Source organism: Excalfactoria chinensis, chromosome 3, assembly GCF_039878825.1.
Source record: "Excalfactoria chinensis isolate bCotChi1 chromosome 3, bCotChi1.hap2, whole genome shotgun sequence".
NCBI classification, from domain to species: domain Eukaryota; kingdom Metazoa; phylum Chordata; class Aves; order Galliformes; family Phasianidae; genus Excalfactoria; species Excalfactoria chinensis.
Genome location: NC_092827.1, coordinates 69,433,020 through 69,452,611, shown reverse-complemented (window position 1 = coordinate 69,452,611; position 19,592 = coordinate 69,433,020). Strand labels below are relative to the sequence as shown.

General features: G+C 44.8%; 1 protein-coding gene across 3 annotated transcripts in view; it reads left to right on the top strand.

The window, feature by feature from the left end:
* Nucleotides 1-10,888: 10,888 nt before the first annotated feature.
* The window catches only part of LYST (lysosomal trafficking regulator), a 75,322-nt gene continuing 66,618 nt past the window's right edge, over nt 10,889-19,592 (top strand). The window contains exon 1 of one of the 3 annotated variants that reach the window (XM_072331588.1): nt 10,889-11,082. The gene's annotated coding sequence lies outside the window, so the exon portion shown is untranslated. Of the gene's footprint in view, nt 11,083-11,751; nt 11,777-19,592 lie in introns of those variants that run through there. The other 2 variants (XM_072331589.1, XM_072331590.1) reach the window with 2 other exon arrangements.

Sequence of the window (19,592 nt, the reverse complement as noted above, 5' to 3'; positions counted from 1 at the left end):
ACATCCTATGAATGATGTTAAAAATTGTCGTATGTTGCAGCTAAATCAGAACTGTCTGTCTACATTAGTATTATCTTCTAATTTTTCTAGCCTTCCTCATTCACCTCTTGGAGATTTTGTGTTAACAGGAATAGATATCTTGCTTTCTTAAAGGGCCTAGTATTGCTGTCACTGGCTGGGGGGGGTAGGGAGGGGAGTACTGATGGTGCAGAAGTGACACTTTGTCACATATGAAGCTTGAGTTTCTAAATGTGTTTAGCATAAGGAGGATGTGCTAAACCAGCTGGCATGCAAAGTTCATTGCACAGGGTCAAGCCTCTGGTCTTCTGCGCTGCCTTGTGAAAACTTGTATTCATGAACTGTCTGATCAAGTCAGCACCAGAGGAAGCAAACCTGACCTCACTAATGCACAGCAAACAGCCAGAGTAAGTGTCCTTCTGTGCCCACAGCGTCCATATCTGTTCTGTCTGTAGCTATGGTAACTTGGTCATCAGCCCCAACTACTGTAAGCAACAGCTTCTTGTTTCCAAGTGGAACTCCTGTTGTACAGGGAGGAGTGATGAAGTACTGTGATGTCTGATGGACTAGTCCACTCAGTCCCCCAGCACCAGCACCAGTTTCAAGTTCTTTTCTTGGACAGGAGGTGAAGGCAAATGATCAGTTTTCATTCCCTCCTGTTCATGTACAGCTAAGAGACAGCTGAGCTGAGAGACAGCTGAGGAACTGTGCAGGGAGAGACAGACACATAAAGATCTCTCTCCAAGTGCACGACATTGTTGTCAGATACCTTCAAACAACAGTCTGGTGGGATAGGTCCATGCTGCTTGCAACCTCTTGTAAATCCACACTCTGACCATAAATCAACTCCTAGTCCCTAAATGAAGAATGACACCTGCAGAAGTACTGGATGAGGTGCCAGACACTTCCACACCACAGCTCACCAGTGTGACAAGAAGTATAGCAGTGGCCACCCTGCAACCTGCTCCAGGATCCTCTGCAATGTGCTGAGGAAGGGCAAGTGATACACCACAGCAGCAAGGTGAGATCCCCAAGAAACATCTTCAGGAACTTAAAGCTCTGGCTTGACCCTCCTCCCCAGTAAACTCAGAGAACAGTGGCTGACACCAATCCATGTTGAGGTAGACATTGCAGGGCTGTTGTGGAAAGGCTAGGACATGAATATCACATGACCAGGCACATTACATACCCTAGGCCATATAATCTTTTCACTGAACTACACTGGAATAATTTTTACTGCCTTAGCTGAGAATCTTACTGAAAATACACAGTAAACATTGTGGCCAATGGTATAACCAGGTATGATTTCAGGTGTGTTTTCAGCAAACTCTTACCAAGATGCACTGAAGAAAGTGGCTGAATAAATTTACGTTTACTAATAACTGCCATCTGATACCAAGTGTTCCTCAAAAAAGGACCTGGAATGCATCATCTATGTAGAAGTTATTTAGAGCCATAAACGCAGCAGCACCAGAAATACAGTATAACAGCCAGGAAATGAGTATAAAGAGAATGCAGAGATTTACCAGGAAATGGTGACTGTATAGCATTGCATTTGCATTTAAAGGCAAGTGATAACTCCTCTAACGGATGATCAACTTTATTTTTTAGTCAAAGCATAGACTTACAAGCGGTGTAAACCAAAATTGCCTGGAACTGTAATGGATGTTCTTGCAGGAAACCCAAGCACTTCTAGTGATAAAGATAGCCAGTACAATACCTAGTGCAATAACAACTGACGATGTGTGTGGTGTTTTGTACTTTCTTGATGTATTGACAGATAGTCATAGCGTCATTCAAAAGCAGCAATAAGCACATGCTTTTTTCCTATTTGCTGCTGACCTAAGATAGTTTAGAAGAAAATCACAAATACTCCAGCCTTTGGGGTATCACAACCCTAAGCTGAACTAACAAGAACACCCTGCAACCAAAAAAGAAAGAACGATCTGTGCTTCAGGAATAACAAAAGGCATGGGAGTCGTGATCATTGCACTCAGCCATGCAGCCACGCACTGAGTGCTAATCAATAGAGACAGATTTAGAAACTGATGTAAGTCATTTCCAGTAACAGAGGTAAGCAGAGGGCTCAGAAATAGCATAGCAACAAGATTGTTCTGCCTGAAGGAAGCCATTGCCATCACTCCCACTCCATTGCCATCAGCTGTGACACACACAGGCCGTGTAAATGGTATCATTTCAGTGCTGAGTGCGTGCAGCATTTAGGCTTTTATACTCCCAAGTCACACATACTTGCAATCTGCTCTGAGTGCCTGCTTAAAATGGTATTCATGTCAGGATTTGTATCCCATCTGGATGTGAGCCAGTACGTGGCAAGCTGACTTTGTACAGCACCCATATGGACCTGAAAACCTGACATTCCCATCCTCCCCCAGAAGAACACTTATGTCTTCCAGGTGTATACTGCTGGGCCTTCATCAGGTGGCTGTGCTGGTGTCCCACGCTTTTGGGCATCACAGCCTGAGTACCACCTCATCCTATATCATTTCCCTTTGTGCGTGACTGTCTCATGCCATTTTTTGATACTAAAATTCCTTCTATTTAAATCTCTCAAGGTCACTCTGCAATTTTGGTTCTTGGGCTAAAACAAGAGGGAAAGGTTTTGAAAGCACTGGTCCTGTGGCTGAAGGGCACAACATAACTTAGAAGTATGATGGTGAAAGAGAAGTGGCAAATCAAATTTATGTGAATCACAAAAATCATTAAGATATTTACCATTTAGAACCTATATTTCACACATTCTTGCAACAGTGAGCATTTGTGAGCACAAAATGTGCTGTGATGGAACAGTTCTGTGAATGTCTTTGGCTAGAAACTCCAGATGTGTGAAGCAGTACAAACAGTTGCCACTCAACTTGATATATGCAACTTCACAGCACTGCTGCAGTTCACTAAAGAAACAGTGAGCACTGAGGATGCTGTCACAGCACAAACTATTTGCTGGTAATTCCTTATCATGTCTGCATCCTTTCAGGGGCTATTTTGGAAAAGTGGAAGTATGTACTCAAGCAGTTGATTTGTACAACACTTACATAGACTTAGTTTCAAATTGAGCATAGAGGAAGCAAGGATGGTTTGCATTCAACCTCACTTCAGACAGTTTAGGGCAATTGCCTAGGCTCATCCTATAGTCAGTGTGGATAAAGAGGAGCATTTTCGGGGGCCAGTTCATCCCACTTATGCTACAAACATCTTTTAGGATGCAGTGCTTTGTCTTCTGTTTTCTATCTCTCACCAGTGACCACAGAAGAATGTTGGTTTAGACTGTATATCTAATTTAGAGGGGAATTAAGTTAGATAAGAAAAACCTCATGCCTTGGGATTATTGTGGATATTCAAACTCCAGGCAAAATTCTAAAGAGCCAACAAAACTTTCATGAATGCCCAGGCAGATGTAAAAACAGATTTGTGAGTGAATTTATGACAGGAAGATACTACAGCAACAGTGCAAGTGTTGTTTTAGATTTCTGTGTTGTCAGACTGCAATTTCTGCTATAGTATTTCACTGCCTCCTGTGCCAGGTTTTGCCTCCCTGAAACTGAGAAGCAGTTTTCTCTAGGTATAAGAATGGGAGGTATGTGTATGCCTGGAGAATTTCCAAGTACTTTTCAAGACTGAGAAGTCAAATTAGGTAGTGATTTTGGTATTTTAGAACAAACATAATTTTGTTGTTATGACTGGCAGCGGGGGATCCCATCCTTGCTGTCCCTGTATATGTTACATGAATGAAAGTTCAAAAAGTGACATCTAAAATAACAGCCACGGAGGAACATCTGCAGATTTGAGTTTTGTGATTTGATGGCCCTAATGCTGTGATTAGAGAAGTAGCATCCATTGGAGACCAGAAACTTTTATTTGAAAATCAGCTCAGATTCGCTCATGCCTTTTGGCAATACTGGACAGAGTTCTGAGTTCTTCACACAGCCTTCTTAGTTCATAAATTTTGCCTTAAGGCTGAACTGTTCCCTTTTTCTATGCCTATACGCAATGCTCCGGTAAACACAATAGAATGGCATATTGGAAATCTTTCAGCCTCTTGCACCACTTAACACAATCTTTGTAGCTGTCTGTGTTGTTTACTCAGCCACCAATAGTAAAAAGCATTCCTTCTCATCTTTCTTTCTTCGCTTTATTTTTTAACCCAGTCCAAGCAGAAAGAAAGCAGCCTCCCAGTTGCAGACCTCTGCAGGAAAGGCTGCTTGTGTGAAGTTGAAATGGAGCCAGAGCACACCAGCAAGGAAGCTGTGATTTCACCCAGCAGAAACTCCGAGGCTTCACTGCAGCACTTTGTGCAGATGCAGCATCATTCTGGCTGGGTGCTCACCCAGTGCTAGCAGAGGAGTCCCCGAGAGGATGCCCATGAGATTCTGTGTCACTGTCCCTTGCTTTGTAGCTCCAGCCCTCCGAGGAAACCAGGTATGCTCTGTGGGTTTTAAAATATTTTTTATCCCTTGGAATGATGCCTAATTTCCAGGGTAAGGATGAAGTGCATGGAAATGGGGAATATTGATAACAGAAGGAGAGGTCACCAAGGAAAGCCTTTCCCCTTGTGGTGGAGCTGTGGCAGTCAGGTGTCCTGGGGGAGGAGGTGCAAGAAAATGAGCCTGAGTGAGGTGGTTGGGCACTGCTGTGGGAGGGTTCAGAGCAGTCTGCAGCCGGATGGTGGGGATCCTGGGAGGCTCCACATCTGCCGTAAGGACCAAAGTCATCAGGGGTGAGTAGCAGCTGCAGCACGAGCTGTGGTGTTTGTCTGCGGACTGCTCAGAGGTGAGGAGTGCTGTTGGCTTGAGATTTGTGCTTCACCTCGTGTCAGGTCAGCACTCAGGGAGAGCTGGTGGGCAGCTGGGGGGGAGGGCTCAGTGAGCTATGAGTTGGACTGGGGAAATACTGGAGACTGGAGCAAACACACTTGCACCAGCGAGACTCCGGGGTGACTGCTGAAAGCTGTAGAGTAATGCCAGCAAAACTGCAAACAGGACTTGGCCTTATAATCAGAAAAGAAGAAGGTTTGGCAGAGGGCCTGGAGGGGTGCTGGGCACTAGCCTCTGGTTGCATAAATGCGTGTGTTTCTCAAATATCTGAGCCAGTTTCTGAATGCGTATCTGAAGCATTCTGAGCCTGTATCATCTTTCATGTGGAACAAAGAAACTGTTGCACTTCAGACAGCCACCCCCCTCAATTATTTAATGTAACTAAATACCTGCCCCACTCCGCAGACTTACGTAAAGCTGCAAAACTGGCTCAGTTCCTTGCCTCGAATCAGTGCTATTTTTCTTTTCTGTAAGCTACATTATGGCATCAAATGAGTGACTTAGAGCAATGCGGGAGATATTTGGACAAAGAACAGTAAACGTGACCAGGCAAGTGTGGAGGGGAGTGGACGCGATGCTTGCAGGACAGCCCAGGCTGCAACAGGGGCTACTGCCACTTTTGGGGAAGTGGGAGCATCAGAAATACAGCACACTTTGTGCTTGGCAGTGAATCCCAAACGCCTGCCCAAGAATGCTCATCTGGAGATGCCTCCTACAGAAAGGCAGGGAGCACAAAGGCTGAGTGTTATCACAGGGGCTGCTCCATGAGCTGTGTTTGTTCAATGACAGACAATGCGTACCCTGTGAACTGCCCTGATGCTGGCTTTTGCACCCCTTTTCTTCCTCTGCATCATCATTCCTCCTTCCAAATCTGTCCCCTGTGCCACAGATGAGGCTGTAAGTACCAGAAGGGAACTGTGTCTCTAAGCATCCTCACTAGAAGAACCTTAGGAAAATGTCCCTTTTGCCCTGCCAACATGAGTGCACATTCTCCACTGTGCTGGGTGGGGGCAGGCTTTGAAGCACCTCAGGTCTCACCAACACCTCCAGCACCTGCAGGGAATTTCTGAGCAGCCCCAAAGGCACTTGGGTCCTGCTATACCAGCAGGTGAGGAGCTCCAGAGGAAGGTTGCCTCTACCTGTTCCTGCTGTCTCCACAGCTAGCAATAGCTGCCATGAACACTCCTGGGTAGCACCTTGAATAGAGTCATAGAGTCATAGTCTCTTAGAATGGCTTGGGTTGGAAGAGACCTTAAAGACTGTCTAGGTCCAACCACCCTGCATAGATGTCTTTGTAAGGAGCACTGCTGCTGCTGTTGTTTGACTCATGCCAAGAGCCATCAGCAGGCTTTCTGTGACTAAATGTAGCATGCTCCACTGTTATTTATGGAGATGGATGACTACCTCTGGAGAGGGAGACATCCACTGCTCTAATCAGAGAAAAAGCCTGTTAACATTGAACATCTACCTCTGATGGATTTCCTTCCCCTTTCCAGCAGAGCTAATTCACTGAGAAGTTCATGGCTCTCTTACTTGCTTTTTGCCTCTCATGTTGCAGGCCAGAACATTTTGATTACTGCACTGGGCACTGGAGATGAAGCTGTTAGATTGCCAACCTCAAATCATGGGGGAAAATGCAGTCCGAGGGTTGTGCAGCAGCAGAATCATTTTGTTTATTGTTAAGTTAGCAAAAATTACAGTCTGTTTGCCAGAAAATGATTTATGTTTATTAATTTATTCACATTGTTGTGATTAACAGCTTTCTGCTGTCAGTCTGGCTGCTTATCTGTTTGCCTTAAACAAGCAAATGAGCAAATGAAAAACTTAATTAAAATGGTGTACCATCTTTTGTTTGTGAAAGACAGAAAGTTTTGCTGCTGAATCTTTCTAATGCTTCACTGATGGCAATAAAACTTATGATGTTTAGAACAACACAGCTGAAGAAAAGAGAGAAAGAAAGAAAGAGGAAGGGAAGAACAAGGGGAAATCCAGATAAGTACAACAAATGCTTGTTGTTTGTGTTTTGATATCTGACCTGAAGTGGTCATAAAGGCTTGTGAAAAGTAAGAGTTCCCCAAGAAGTCTCAAAGAAATCTGTGCCTGGCCTTGTGTTGAATAGACAAGTTACCTGGAAAATGAAGAGCAGCTTGAGGTGCAAGTGCTGATTAGTTTCTCTAGGAAGGTAAAATGGAAGTCAGCTGGGAAGAAGATATCTAAAGCAATGCTCCCCTGCTGAAACAACCCAGATTTCACAGGCAGAGAGAGAAGTGCCAGATTTCCAACCCCCAGTGCTCAGGCAGAAGAGATCTCTGGGTTACGGTGGGTTTCTTTTTGAAGCTGTCAGCCCAGCACTCAGTAGTGGAGGGGGAGTGTAATGTTAGTAATTTCTAAGGAAAGCACAGAGAGGAAAACAGCATAGAATGCAGGAAACTTATTGGGGAACTTGCACCTTGAATATTGTCTGTAGCTCCAGTTCTCTCATGCTAAAAAAAGAACAACAGAAGACAGAAAAACAGACAAGAAACCTGAAGCAACTTGTACATCATGAATGATTAATAGCCTGGGACTTGTGAGGAGTGGAACAAAAGGAGTGGAGATCCTTGATCAATGAATCCTAACACCATGGGCAGTACAGTGAGATGGACTAGAGAAAGACTTTTCTGTTTCACAACGCAGAAAAACTAGAACTAGAAAATCAACAGAAACAGGCAGGCAAGATCAGAAAAGATAAAGGGAGGCATAAAATCTTTGTTATTGTGAATTGCAGATGAGCTTTTTGCAGCGGGTTAGGAACATGAGGAGGTCTGTATTTTCATATGGGTAGGAGATACAACTAGAGACACAGGTGGACCTAGAAAGGATGCACAGAAATGACAGTCTGGCCTGAGATCTCTCCTTGGCTTCACTGGCTCAGCTCAAGAGCTCTTCCTTTGAATGCTTATTTACAGTAGAACAGGGCTTAGGCTGTGGGCATGGTTACAGGCACACGACAGTGTATAACTGTAAGAGATGACGATCTGGTGTAATTCATACATTTGGTACCCATGGCAAGGTGCAAACTCAAAGTGCTATATGTATATATTTATTCTATTATACTATTTGCATTTCTCATTATGCTTCTCTCATCTTTGTAGTGTGAATTACTGCAGCTTCAGTTGTTTCTACAGAAATTGATTACAATCAAGCTTTCTTGCATCATCAGTGCATATGGAGCATTTTAATTCCAATTCAGTCTACCTTGCAATTAGTGATTTACCTCAATGACTTTTAAGTTCACTTTAAACTGGATGAATTCCTTCTAAATGGGAAGGCTGAGGTTGGTCAGACTAGATGGGCTAATTCAAAACTGGTAATTCGAGTCATTTTGAATTCTTTCCCATCAATTACATGTAGGACAAATATAGGGTTCATACAACATGCTATAGCCAGGTTCTCTGGCTACCTGCTTGTCTCTTCTGGAAACCTGAAATGAGTACCACCAGACAGCTCTGTGCTAGCCAGGAGTTACTGCAGTGGAGTCAAGCACTGCTGGGGATCCAGCCTTGCTTGCAGGAGACAAGCCTGGACAGCTAAAGGATGCTTCCTGAGCCATCAACTCTGCTTGAAGCCATTTAACCTCACTTAATTTTGCATTTGCAAATCCATTAAAGACTGTTTTCTTTTTCTCCTTTCTGGTTTTTATATACCAGCTAGTCAAACACGAAGAACTCAGGCATGAAACACAACCAGACTGGCTTTATGTGTCCTTGTATTTGTCCAACAGCTGTCTCCCCCAGCATTCATCTGGAAGGGTATCAGCTCACAGACTGCTTCCTTGCAGAGTGTATGTACCATATATTATCCACATCTAAACTAGTATGATATTTTAATAACATACACAACATTCAGTGATTCCCTAAGTGCAAAGTTATATTACCATTTTTTCTCACTCTTTCAGGTATTTCACAGTACCATATGAAAATGTGGAGTATGTGCTTCCTTGGGAAAACAGATCAATTTTCATCCTCTGCAAATCTGAGCTGTCTGGAGGTATCCTTTCTAAAAGCCTGAAGATGTTGGCTCCAAGGCAGCTCACATGCATCACTTCACAGTTTTATAATTAGGCTTTGTTATATCATTAAAGCATAGGTAAACTTTCTCTGAAAGATAAATACTCGTTGGAAAGGAAGGACTGTTGAAATGGCCCACAAAATGTGAGCCTTGCATTTTGTACTATTTCCAGCTGAAGTTTGATGCTTAGAGTAGGTGGTGGCTTATGAAACGTGATGGGTACCTATAAAGTTCTAAGATTGGACAGTGGCCCACTGACCCCTACAGTTTTGGAACCAATGATTGAAATCCACCATCTGTAAATGTTAACATTTCGTACTAAAGAACATGAGTAACGATGCTGCCTGTTTGTGTCTAAGTAGTGTGGGCTTGGTCTATTGTTCAAGGAAACAAGTGGAAAATGCCATTCATGGTCTTTTATCTTGCTTGTATTCCACATTATTACCACCTGCATGTATGCGGAGGAGGGAGAATTAGAGCAGAATGCTACAATTTAGGAAGAATTCTGCTGAAAAACTCAGCAGATTTAAGTGGGATTCAGATTTTGATTGCAGACTAGAGAGAGTTAGCAGTGAATTAATGTTGACACAAAGAACCAGACTTGATTTAAAAGTTATTCAGGCATGAGCTGGGGTTGTGTTACTCACTTTAATGGAGATGTTGCAAATTTATATTGACTCACATTAATTCAGAATCAATTCCCTCATGCATAGTATTTTATGGTAAAGCTCTGATTTAAAACCAAGCAGCAGGCATGCTGCCATATCTGGAGCAGGAGCTTTAATTACTAGAATTAAAGAAACTCCATGTATCTGAAAGACAGGTTGCACTGATAAAATCTTTAATTTTATTTCCTTACCTTTCTCAGCAATATTTGTTTTTTAGTCCAAACTGGAACTGTTTAGTCTGGAGAAGAGATGCTTAGGGGGGAAATTACCACTCCCTACCTACAATGACCTGAAAAGTAGTTGTGGTGAGGTGAGGGTTGATCAGCCTCTTCTCCCAGATAACAGCAACAGGCTGAAAAGGGGTGGCCGCAAGTTGCACCACGGGAGGTTCAGGCTGGGTGTTAGGGAGGAAACATTCCTTCTCAGAAAGAGCAGTGAGGCAGCAGCACAGGCTGTCCATGGAGGTGGTGGAGTCACCATCCCTGGGGGTGTTCAGGATACGTGTGGATGTGGCACTGAGGGATGTTCGTAGGCAAGGTGGACGTTGAGCTGGGTGATCTTGGAGGTCTTTTTTAACTGCAGCTATACTGTACTATACTACACATCTAAGCTAACTAGCAGGTGAGCCACAACATCCTGGTGCCTGGATGGAGCTTTTCCATGATCTGGCTCCTTGCATCTGTACAGTCCCCCATGGGCCTGGAGACAGGGCGTCAAGTGCCAACAGCGCAGGGCCCAGGCCTACACTGAAGCCAGGGAGCACAAAGCTGATGCTCCAGGGAGGCCCGAGGCCGTACCTTTCAAGGTACGGGAAGGGCCTGTCAGACTTCGGCACCCCTGGATAGGAGCACCGATGCGTGAATATAGGGACTGTGCTCGCATTGCTGCCCCTTTCAGAACGTGAACAGGTGGCCCGGCCTTGCACGTTGGCTTCCCAGGGAGGGTTACTGACTTATGCGCAGATGTGATTTGTTTGCGCCGGGTCAGAGCGGGGCTGAGGAAGCAGCACTCAGGGCTTTCCTGCTGGCCGCAGCCCATCTGCCGCAAGCAGTCACTGGAGCCTTACACCAAGGCCGCGGCCGCCCGCAAAGCGCCGTGTACGCAGCGCTCCGGGACGCTACGCGCGCGGCTCAGGGAGCGCGCGGCATCCGCCCTCACAGCTGGCACGCGCCGCCAGCCAGCGCCGAGCAGGGCGGGCAGCGGGCGGAGCCCCGGCAGCGCTGACCCCGCCCAGCGGAGTCCCCCCGCCCGACACACGGCCCTCCCATTGGCTGCGGCGAGCGCGTGACACCGCCTCCCCTGCAGCCCGCCGTCCGCTCCCTCCCTCCCTCCGCGCGCCGGTGCTGGCGGAGCTGGAACGGCGGGGGCGCGAGCGGCGGCGTCGGCGTCAGGTGGGGCGGGCGCTGCGTTGCCTGGGAGACGGGGCCGGGTCCCGCCATGGGCCGCCGTGCCGCCGTCAGCGCGATAAGTGCGGGGCGGGCGGCCGCGCGCGGCGGCTGTGACGAGGCGAGGAGCGGGTAAGGGGGCGGCGGACGACGGCGGCTGCGGCCTCGCGGGGCCCGCCTCGCGTTCCGGTGGGGCCGGCCGAGGTCCCGGTACTCGGGGGCGGGCGCGTTAACCGGCGCCAGCCGAGGCCCTCGGCTGCGCGGCGGGAGGCGGAAGAGGCGGCTGCAGGCGGGGCTCGGGCTGCCCGGGAAGGGGCCGGGCCGCGGCCATCGGAGGTGCGGTCCCGGCGGCTCCGCGCGTTCTGAGTGCCGCTCCGCGCGCCCGTGCTGACGTGCGGCCTCCGGCTCTGCCGAAAGGAAACGAGGAGCGCAGCCCTCCTGTGAGGGCGGTGCGTGCGGCCGTCGGCGTTGGGGCGGCCGTGGTGACTCGGGCGCGGGCTGCGCCTGGCTGGAGCTCGGGGCCTCCGAGCCGGTCTGTCACCTGCGTGCCCGCTGTAAACGGCAGGCAGGGGAGCTATGAGAGCTCCTTTGGGTACTCCGCAGTCACGGGGCCGGCTTGAGGAGAATGTGTGGGGATGCTTCTCTGGGAGAAACTGTTAGTTAACATTGAGGTACTAACCAGCATTCCCAAATGAAACCCAGATCTGCCTCGGATGTCTTCATAAGCTGAGAGCAGGTGCTGGAGCAGAGGACAGAAAGCTGTGTGTAAGAGAAGCAGGATGACTGAAGAAGTCGGGAAGTTGGACTGGCTGTGTGATCGAGTGTGGTGAGCTGGGAACTGGGAAAGTATCCGATGTGAGTGTAGATGGGAGGCAGGTTAAGATCGGGACAGCAGGCACCCTCGATTGCAGTGCCACATGAGCCAGTTGGAGCTCTGTGAAAGTATCTGGAGGAAAGTTGTCAGTGATACAGACCCATGCGGGGTTGTATTGCTGCCTATGGCGTGATGCGATAACCTGCGTCAGAAACCGTAAGGAGATGGTTTTTACTCATGTGTACACTAGGTAGCAGAGATGCATGCAATGCTTAACTGCAGGAAATAGCTGTAGGAGAGGTGGATCTGTTGACACTGGCTGCATTTGCTTGCTTGATCAGGGGGCTGTTCTGCATGGAGCTTTTATTGGAATGGAGCCTCTGTGTGTGAGAAGCCATAAAAGTACAGTGGGTTTCCTCTTCTTTAAGCTGGCAGCCCTGTGAAGATGAGAGTATCCTATTAATTCAGGAAGTGTGCAGTATAACGACCCCAAGAGTTTTTGTTGGACACTTAAAATATTCGATGAACGGGAAACAAGAATGCTTTCATGCTTTGTCACAGATGAGGAGAAATCAGCCTTTTTGTATGGTGTTTTAATTTCATTCTTTATTCTTGATCAGGTTTTGGAATGAGAATCTTGAAAGTTAAAATCAAACACCTTTCCTTGCTGTGCTTCTGAAACCAGCACTTAGAAATGAGAGCTCAGGAAGGCACTTGGTTGTTACCTGTTCTGTAAAACCGTGCATGGATTTCTTCAGTGGAGCTTTTTGTCACCACCTTCCTGCGTTCCCTCTTTCCCCCTGTCAGTGTTTTTATAGTGTACTTAGAGTGCTTTTGGTTTTGAAATGTTGAATTGTAGTATTTTCTCTTGGGTCAGTAACCATATAGTTAGATCTCTTAAATGCTTCTTTCATGTCTTCCTCTCTCAGTCCCCTGCAGCCTTTCTGTGCACCTCTGGTTTGGTTTGTATGGCAGCTCTAGACAGTGAGAAAATAGACTGAGAGCACTTGAGCAGGAGCAAAAGATGTGATGAGAAATATCTGGGTATCTAAACATTAGGGAAGAGAAACTGTACATTCTTTCCCCTTATTGCAAGTATGTTGCTGCTTTTATTTCGCTTTCCTTAGAGTTAAGCTCAGCACTATGAAATATTAACAAATGCTTCGGGAAGCTATTGGTTCTGTTTTTTACCCTCAGTGATTTCTTTAATGGTGCCTCCTTATTAATATACAGTTGTACACCCTTTTAGCTTATGCAGACACTTGGGCGTCCTTTGTATTTGAAGAATTTTGCTGTTATCATGCTCATATCTTTTCAAATGAGATAACACAACACATAGAGGAATTCTGAACCCAAAATTGGTTCTTATCTTCTGTGAGCAGAAGGGAACAGAGGGAAAATGGGGTGGAATGATTATATTGTAAGAGGATCCTGTTGTGCCAGGAAGAACTTGATGCCAAAAATGCTCTTGCTTGTCCTCTGCAGATGAATTTAACTTGATTGGAGTAAACAGCCATCATGGACGTGACCTCACTAAGGTCCCTCTCTGAGGGAGATGTCAGGCACTTCTGTGCACTTCTTAAATGGAGAGCTTCCCTAGTGGAGAGCTGCAGCAGCTGCTGCCCAAGGTGTCACTGTTTAATATTGGTAATTGGTTCACCTTCAATGTGGTCTTCTTTTTGTTTTGGGAAAAGTAGTTTGCATTAGTTTATGAACATCATTATATGCAGGGATGGGGAGACTATGTTTGTTTGGGGTCATTTTGTACCATCTTTTTCAGCTCAGGGTGATTGTGAGTGTCAGTGGTTCTTGTGCATAGTTGCTTGATGTTATCTAAAGGCCTCTGAATCTTCATCACGTAATTGGGCTCATATCATCAGAGCTATTGACTGCTGTGATACCACTGCTTTGGAGGTGGTGAATCTGATTTCAAGACCAGGTAGAAGGGATCCAGGCACTTGTATTCATTGCCACGGCTCTGATTTGTCTGAGCCAGCTGGGTTGACCCAGCAGCTCCAAAATGCTGCAGGAGAAAGCTGCCTGTTCCCCTCGACTGCCCTCAGCGTGGTGATTCAACAGAAGGGTAATCTGTCTGGAAGAAGAAAATAGTTTTTCACAAACCTGTGGTAGTGAATGCATGGAGAAGAAAGGGAATGAGCAGCTGAATGAGCAGAGCAGCCAGGTGGGCTGAGCTGCCCTGCTTAGCATCACTCTCACTGCCTCTCAGGAGGGGGAGCTTCTGCTTTGACTCACTGGGGTGTCTGTGTTAGCTGTTGGTAATTTGGGAGGAACAGTAGCAGTGTGATATGTAGCAGATTGAGATTTTTCTTTCTCCCTCTTCTGGTTCAGACGTTGCATTTCAGAATGTTTTTCTGTGATGCGTTGAAAATAGTGAATGGGGATGCCTTGTCCCCAGATAAAACTGCAGAAATGATGCTGCTTGAAGGGGAGGGGAAAAAGAAAAAGATGTCATGGGCAGTCTTTGTGGAAGAGGGGTTTCTTGCTATAATCTGTTAGCTCTTAATGCCTTGTGGTTGCAGCTTGTGTCTGGTTAAAATCTCATTTCCTTAGAAAGTCAGACTTGGTTCTGAGTGTGATTTTAAGGTACTTGCACTGTGCTTTGTGGATAGGCAGTGCAGATCTAATACTGTGGGTGAGAGCAAAGTAGAACAAGAATTAACACACTATATTAGCACATGTACGCTGAAGGAGGGAGGTATGTAATGCTGTGTTCCACATGGTAGTCTGGTGATAGTGTTATTTCTTGATACCTGTAGAAGCAGCTATTACATATTGGCTCCTGGTACTGCTTCTCTGGCCCATTCTTAGCCCTCTGCCACCCAACACCTAAGTTACTGCTCCCTGCTGCTGCTTTGGGTGTTTTGTGCAGGCCACGTACTAGAGAAGCACTGAAACAGTTATATTCTGTGCTTCTGAGCTTGTGTAGCTCACTGCGGTCTTGTGGGCCTATCCCCCAAAGCAGTGTTTGTGTAGTGAAGAGGCACTTTGTGGGTTGGTTCCTGGTATGCAGTGAAAGAGCTCATCTGTGCTTGCTGGGAACATGAGAGGTGCAATACTGGGGGAGCGGGAGGTGAAAGGGAGGAGTGGTGGCTTGTGAAAGATGCTGGAAGACTTGTACCTGTTAGGCTGTGTCTGTGCAGGGTGCTTGGTCAACATCCTATAACAATCCCAGTTAATGCACATATTTATTTGTCCTTTTCATTCCCTCCACTCATAAGTCAGCTTCTCTACTTCAGTTAAATGTCACTGCTGCAAGTGAAAGTGTGTGCATCAGAGCACTGAATGCAGGTGGCAGGAGACATCCTAGTTCTTCAGACTTCTGACATCAGAAGAAAACCCTCCTACTTTCCCCAAGAGAAAATTGGGAAGTGGGAAATTGAAATGTAAATTGGAATTATTGCTGGATAGTGCTGAATGTGAGGCTTCATTTGGAGCATTGAAACTTCTTTTCATGCAGGTCTGTTTCAGCAAATGACCGACTTCATTCATCTCTCTCCAGTATTACGGAGAAGATTTGTGTTCTTGAGGGAGATGAATGGCAAAACTGTCTGGCTAGATCTGTCAACCTTATAGTTAACTGATTTGGGTGAGCCTTAATGAGCTCACCAAGTCAGGAATGGCTAATAGAAATGGCAGTGTGAAGGGGTGAACAGTTCTGTCTCTGGTTTTGTTTTGTTGCCTTTTTGTTTGGTTGTTGTTTTTTTTTTTAATGAAATGTGGGAGAGCAAAATAGTCCTAACATCAAATAGAGGGGGAACTATCAGAACTCTTTTTAGAAGCTTCCATTCCTTCAGCTAGGAAGTCATTTTCATTACTGGGGTTGTGTTAAATCCCTGGTACTTTCAGCAAACATTGCATCTGGTGCTTGGTTACCAAAAATACTATTTCACTGTATATGCAGTTTTCATCTGGCATAATTTGTTTTCCAAACTATCTCATCCACTTAAAATCTTGTGCTCATATGTGATAGATGTTTATAGTCTGAAGAGCATCTTAAAGTTGGATTATTTTGTGCTTTCTGGATGAATTTAGGGCTTCCAATAGTGTTTCAAATTTTTCTTAAATATCCATCTATCTGTTAGTAGGAATAGTGGGAAATTTTACACTTAGGCATCTTATGAGATTATGAGTATGCATATTATAAACATATTTATGAGATTAAGTATAAACTGTTTGACTTGCATTTCTACTGGGGAGAAGCTGCCTGAAGTGGGGTTTGATGTGACTCCCTTTGGCCGTAGTTGTCCTGCTGGCTGCAGGCAGCTCTGTGCAGGACAGTTGGCACAGCTGGAACAGATGTCTTGTTTTCTGCAAAACCTGAGAGGTGCAGGGTCAGCTTCCCTAGGGCAAGGAAAACTGCTTGCACTTGAAAAGGAAGCCAGCACACTGAGCTTATCTGGAACAAGTGTGTGAAACTCCTAAATACTGTAGGGAATTATGGTGTTTTTTTTTCACATCACTTTCAGAATTACTACTTGCTGCTTTGTCTCTTCCTCATTACTGCTAGAAAACATGGATTTCACAGACCAATTTTTAAAATCCCAGAAGCAGAATTAGTCTTCTGCGTGTTAATGACCTTTAACTCTGATCATGGACCTTCTTGTCTTATTCAATTGCACTGCGTGAGTACCTCAGACACAATGGCCAAGTTTATCTTCAGCACCATACTTTCTAATTTTAATCCTCTACCAATGTAGCTTTCAGTTTTAGGAATAGCATATTCTCACTCATACCTCTTCAGCAAGAGTACCTCAAGGCACTGCTCTACTCTTCCCTGTTTTTTCTTCCCTCTTTAATCTTGCTGAGTTTTGCTGCAATCAGAATGCATCATCTTGCAAATTACAGAAGGATGTGTACGGTCTTCCAGATCACAATTTGAGTAGTACATTAGATGCTTACAGTCGTTTCCAGGTGGGTGCAGTGTGTTCTGCATCACATCTACACCATTTCTCCCAACTCTGTTGGAGACCACTTGATCTGCCATCTTGCAGAATAATGAAGGAGGGTCTTTGCAAGTTGGGACGCATCTTGCAGGAGTCTTGGGCGGCTCTCTGCTGGAGTGGCCCTGAACTTTGGATTTACCTTCCGTGATACCTGGTTTCTTTCCTGCTGCTGTTTACACTCTGTGGAATTTAGTCTTTGTCTTGGGAGCTTCTACTTGGGAGCTGTACAATTTCAGTCTTTTCTGAATGCTTCAGTGAAGATCTTCATCCTCTGGTGTTCTTTTGAAATAACGTAGTGGTGTTCCATAGTTTACTTTTCTACATAATTTCTGTCTCATGTTGGAGTATTTCTCATTTCTTTTCTTTGGCACCATGTGCTCCTTACAGATGTTGTCCTTCAGATAAGATCTGGAATGCATTCTTGTCTTTTCTGCTTGTGCTAACCAGGCTTGTCTCTAGCATTTTCATGGTATTGTGTGGTGGGATTCCTCTTTGGAACATCTTATGCTTGCTATCACTGAGACTGCCTTGTTAGTTTTTAACACAGTTAATGTTGCAATGATTATGTTTAAAGACCCACAGTTTTCATCATGCCTTTTCTAAGGTGTGTTTATTCTCCCTGCCTGCAGGCACTGGTCTGAAAGAAGTAGAATTAAATAACCTGGAATGCTCATAGCGTGGCTGACAACACTATTGTAGTTACTTTTTTTGGGTAATAGAAAACCGCAAGCTTAGAATAACTTGTACACAGCACATATTACGTATGGTGTTAATGTGTGACTTGTGTGTAGGTAGCTGTTTGGGAACCAGTCTTTCATCAGTGCTGCATTTATCTTCTAGATGAGTCATGTCTTCTTTTAACTTGATTTCAGCCTTAACAAGAATGCATGTCCAGGTGTTTCATTTTGGTTGATGACTCAGTAAAATTGCATATTGAGTTGAGAAGCTGTCCCAAAGCACTTGTGCAGTATGCAGCTGAGCAGAGGGATTCTTTGCTATATACTGTTGCAGTGATATTCTTTTCAGACTCAGTAGAGGGAAATTGTTGGTAGTCTAACTTGTAAAGGGGATACAGATCTTCATAGCACAAGGTGGAATCTACTGAGTTGCTGAAAGTCAACAAGAAAAACTTTCCTAACCCTGTGCACTTGATTTAACTTGGGTGCCTTCTTAACACAAAGTTAGTATAGTGTTGCTCTGCTCCATTATGACAGCTCGTATTGCCCATTATTACAACAAAAACTACTTTAATCATTAGGAACTCTTAATCTCATCAACTATTTCTTTGAAATAGTTGTCATATCTATCAAGTAAGTATTTATATGTAGAAAATCTAGTTCAAGACTGAGATATTAAAGCATGACAGCTTTCTACCAGCAGATTTCCCCTATTTTACATGATGTTCTATAAACAGAGTAGAGAGTTGGCACTTAATTTGAGTCCCCAGGATAATACTTCTTAAAAGGTAAATATTAAGTATGGGAAGTATTTGCAGATATCACGTCTCAAGTTTAACATTTGCTTCAAGAGGTGATACCTCTTGGAATTGCAGCAACATAATATGCTTTTTGTGTACAATTTTTGTCCTATGTTGTGTTGGTTGTGGAGTCTCCTTTTCTGGAGATATTCATGACCCACCAGGACACTTTCTTGTGCAACCCACTGTAGAGATGCTGCTTTAGCAGGGGGTTGGACTCAACATCCTGATGTTCCTTCCAGCCTGTATGGTTCTGTAACTCTGTCATTGTGACTGTGCAGTTAGACCTCTAAAACATGCAAATCATTGCTTGTACATGGGCAAGCCTGCATTTAGGTTGCATTTGGTGAACTGGTTTCCTTTTGGGGCTTTAAGATCACTTATTACCTGCATTTCCTTGCCAAGCTCTCTGGTGTGTGTTGATTCTCTCTGGTTGTGCAGTCTCTTCAGAGCGATTTGTTAGACCTTACTGTTATTCTTGCTTTTGTTTCCACTGTCCTGTGTACTGCTAGTAGTTACCATCCTTTTGTAGTCACTGGCAGCTAAATAATTAGTAACTTGCTGTTTTGAACTCCCAGTCTGCATTTGCTTTGTAGGACAAGCTAATAAGTTAGTAGGTTTTCCACTTAAGAGACTGACATAGCTTTGTCAGAGTAACAAAATGTAGGCCAATATCCTTCTGCCATTTGTTCAGAGGTGCTGTTACTATCTGTTATGCTGGAGATAAGAGATTCTGGAAACAGACTTGGGCAGAGCACTAAAAGTCAGAATAAATCACAGAAACTACATTATACTTTTCAAACATGGGCAGCTTTTTTATTTTCAGAAGTAATAGTTTCATATGAAACTCTGGCACAGAGTGCCCAAAAGAATTACTTGGGAGTGTCGTTTCCCTTTCTAAACAAGCACACCCCAAAAAAACAGTGAGCAATAAAAATACATAGCAAAAGATGACTTGAGGATGAGAAAGGATGTTCTTGGTTTGGTTTTTCTTAGTTCCTTACTTTGTGTGGTGTGGTGCACATCTGGATCTCCATCAGAAGAATGTCACTTCTGAAGCTGAGAGGTTGGCTTGCCTGAATGCCTCGTGTCATTTTGTGTGTCTCCAGGTGCCTGTAGCCTCAGGTGTGTTTGCTAATGAGGTCTGCTGGCTTGTTTATACCTATGCGATGGATATTTTGGAAAGTGCTTATTTCCTTAATTTGACTGTGTTTAGCATAGCATTTGTCTGACTTAGAACAGGAATTGCTAGCTTAGGAAGCCCTGTGATATGGGTAGCTGGCTGTACACCATATTAAAGGAAGTGTTTTTATTTAAGGAATTTTATTTGTTGTTGTTGTGAAGTTCTTTTCATTTGATTTTTAGGAAACAGAGATGTTGCAGTTCC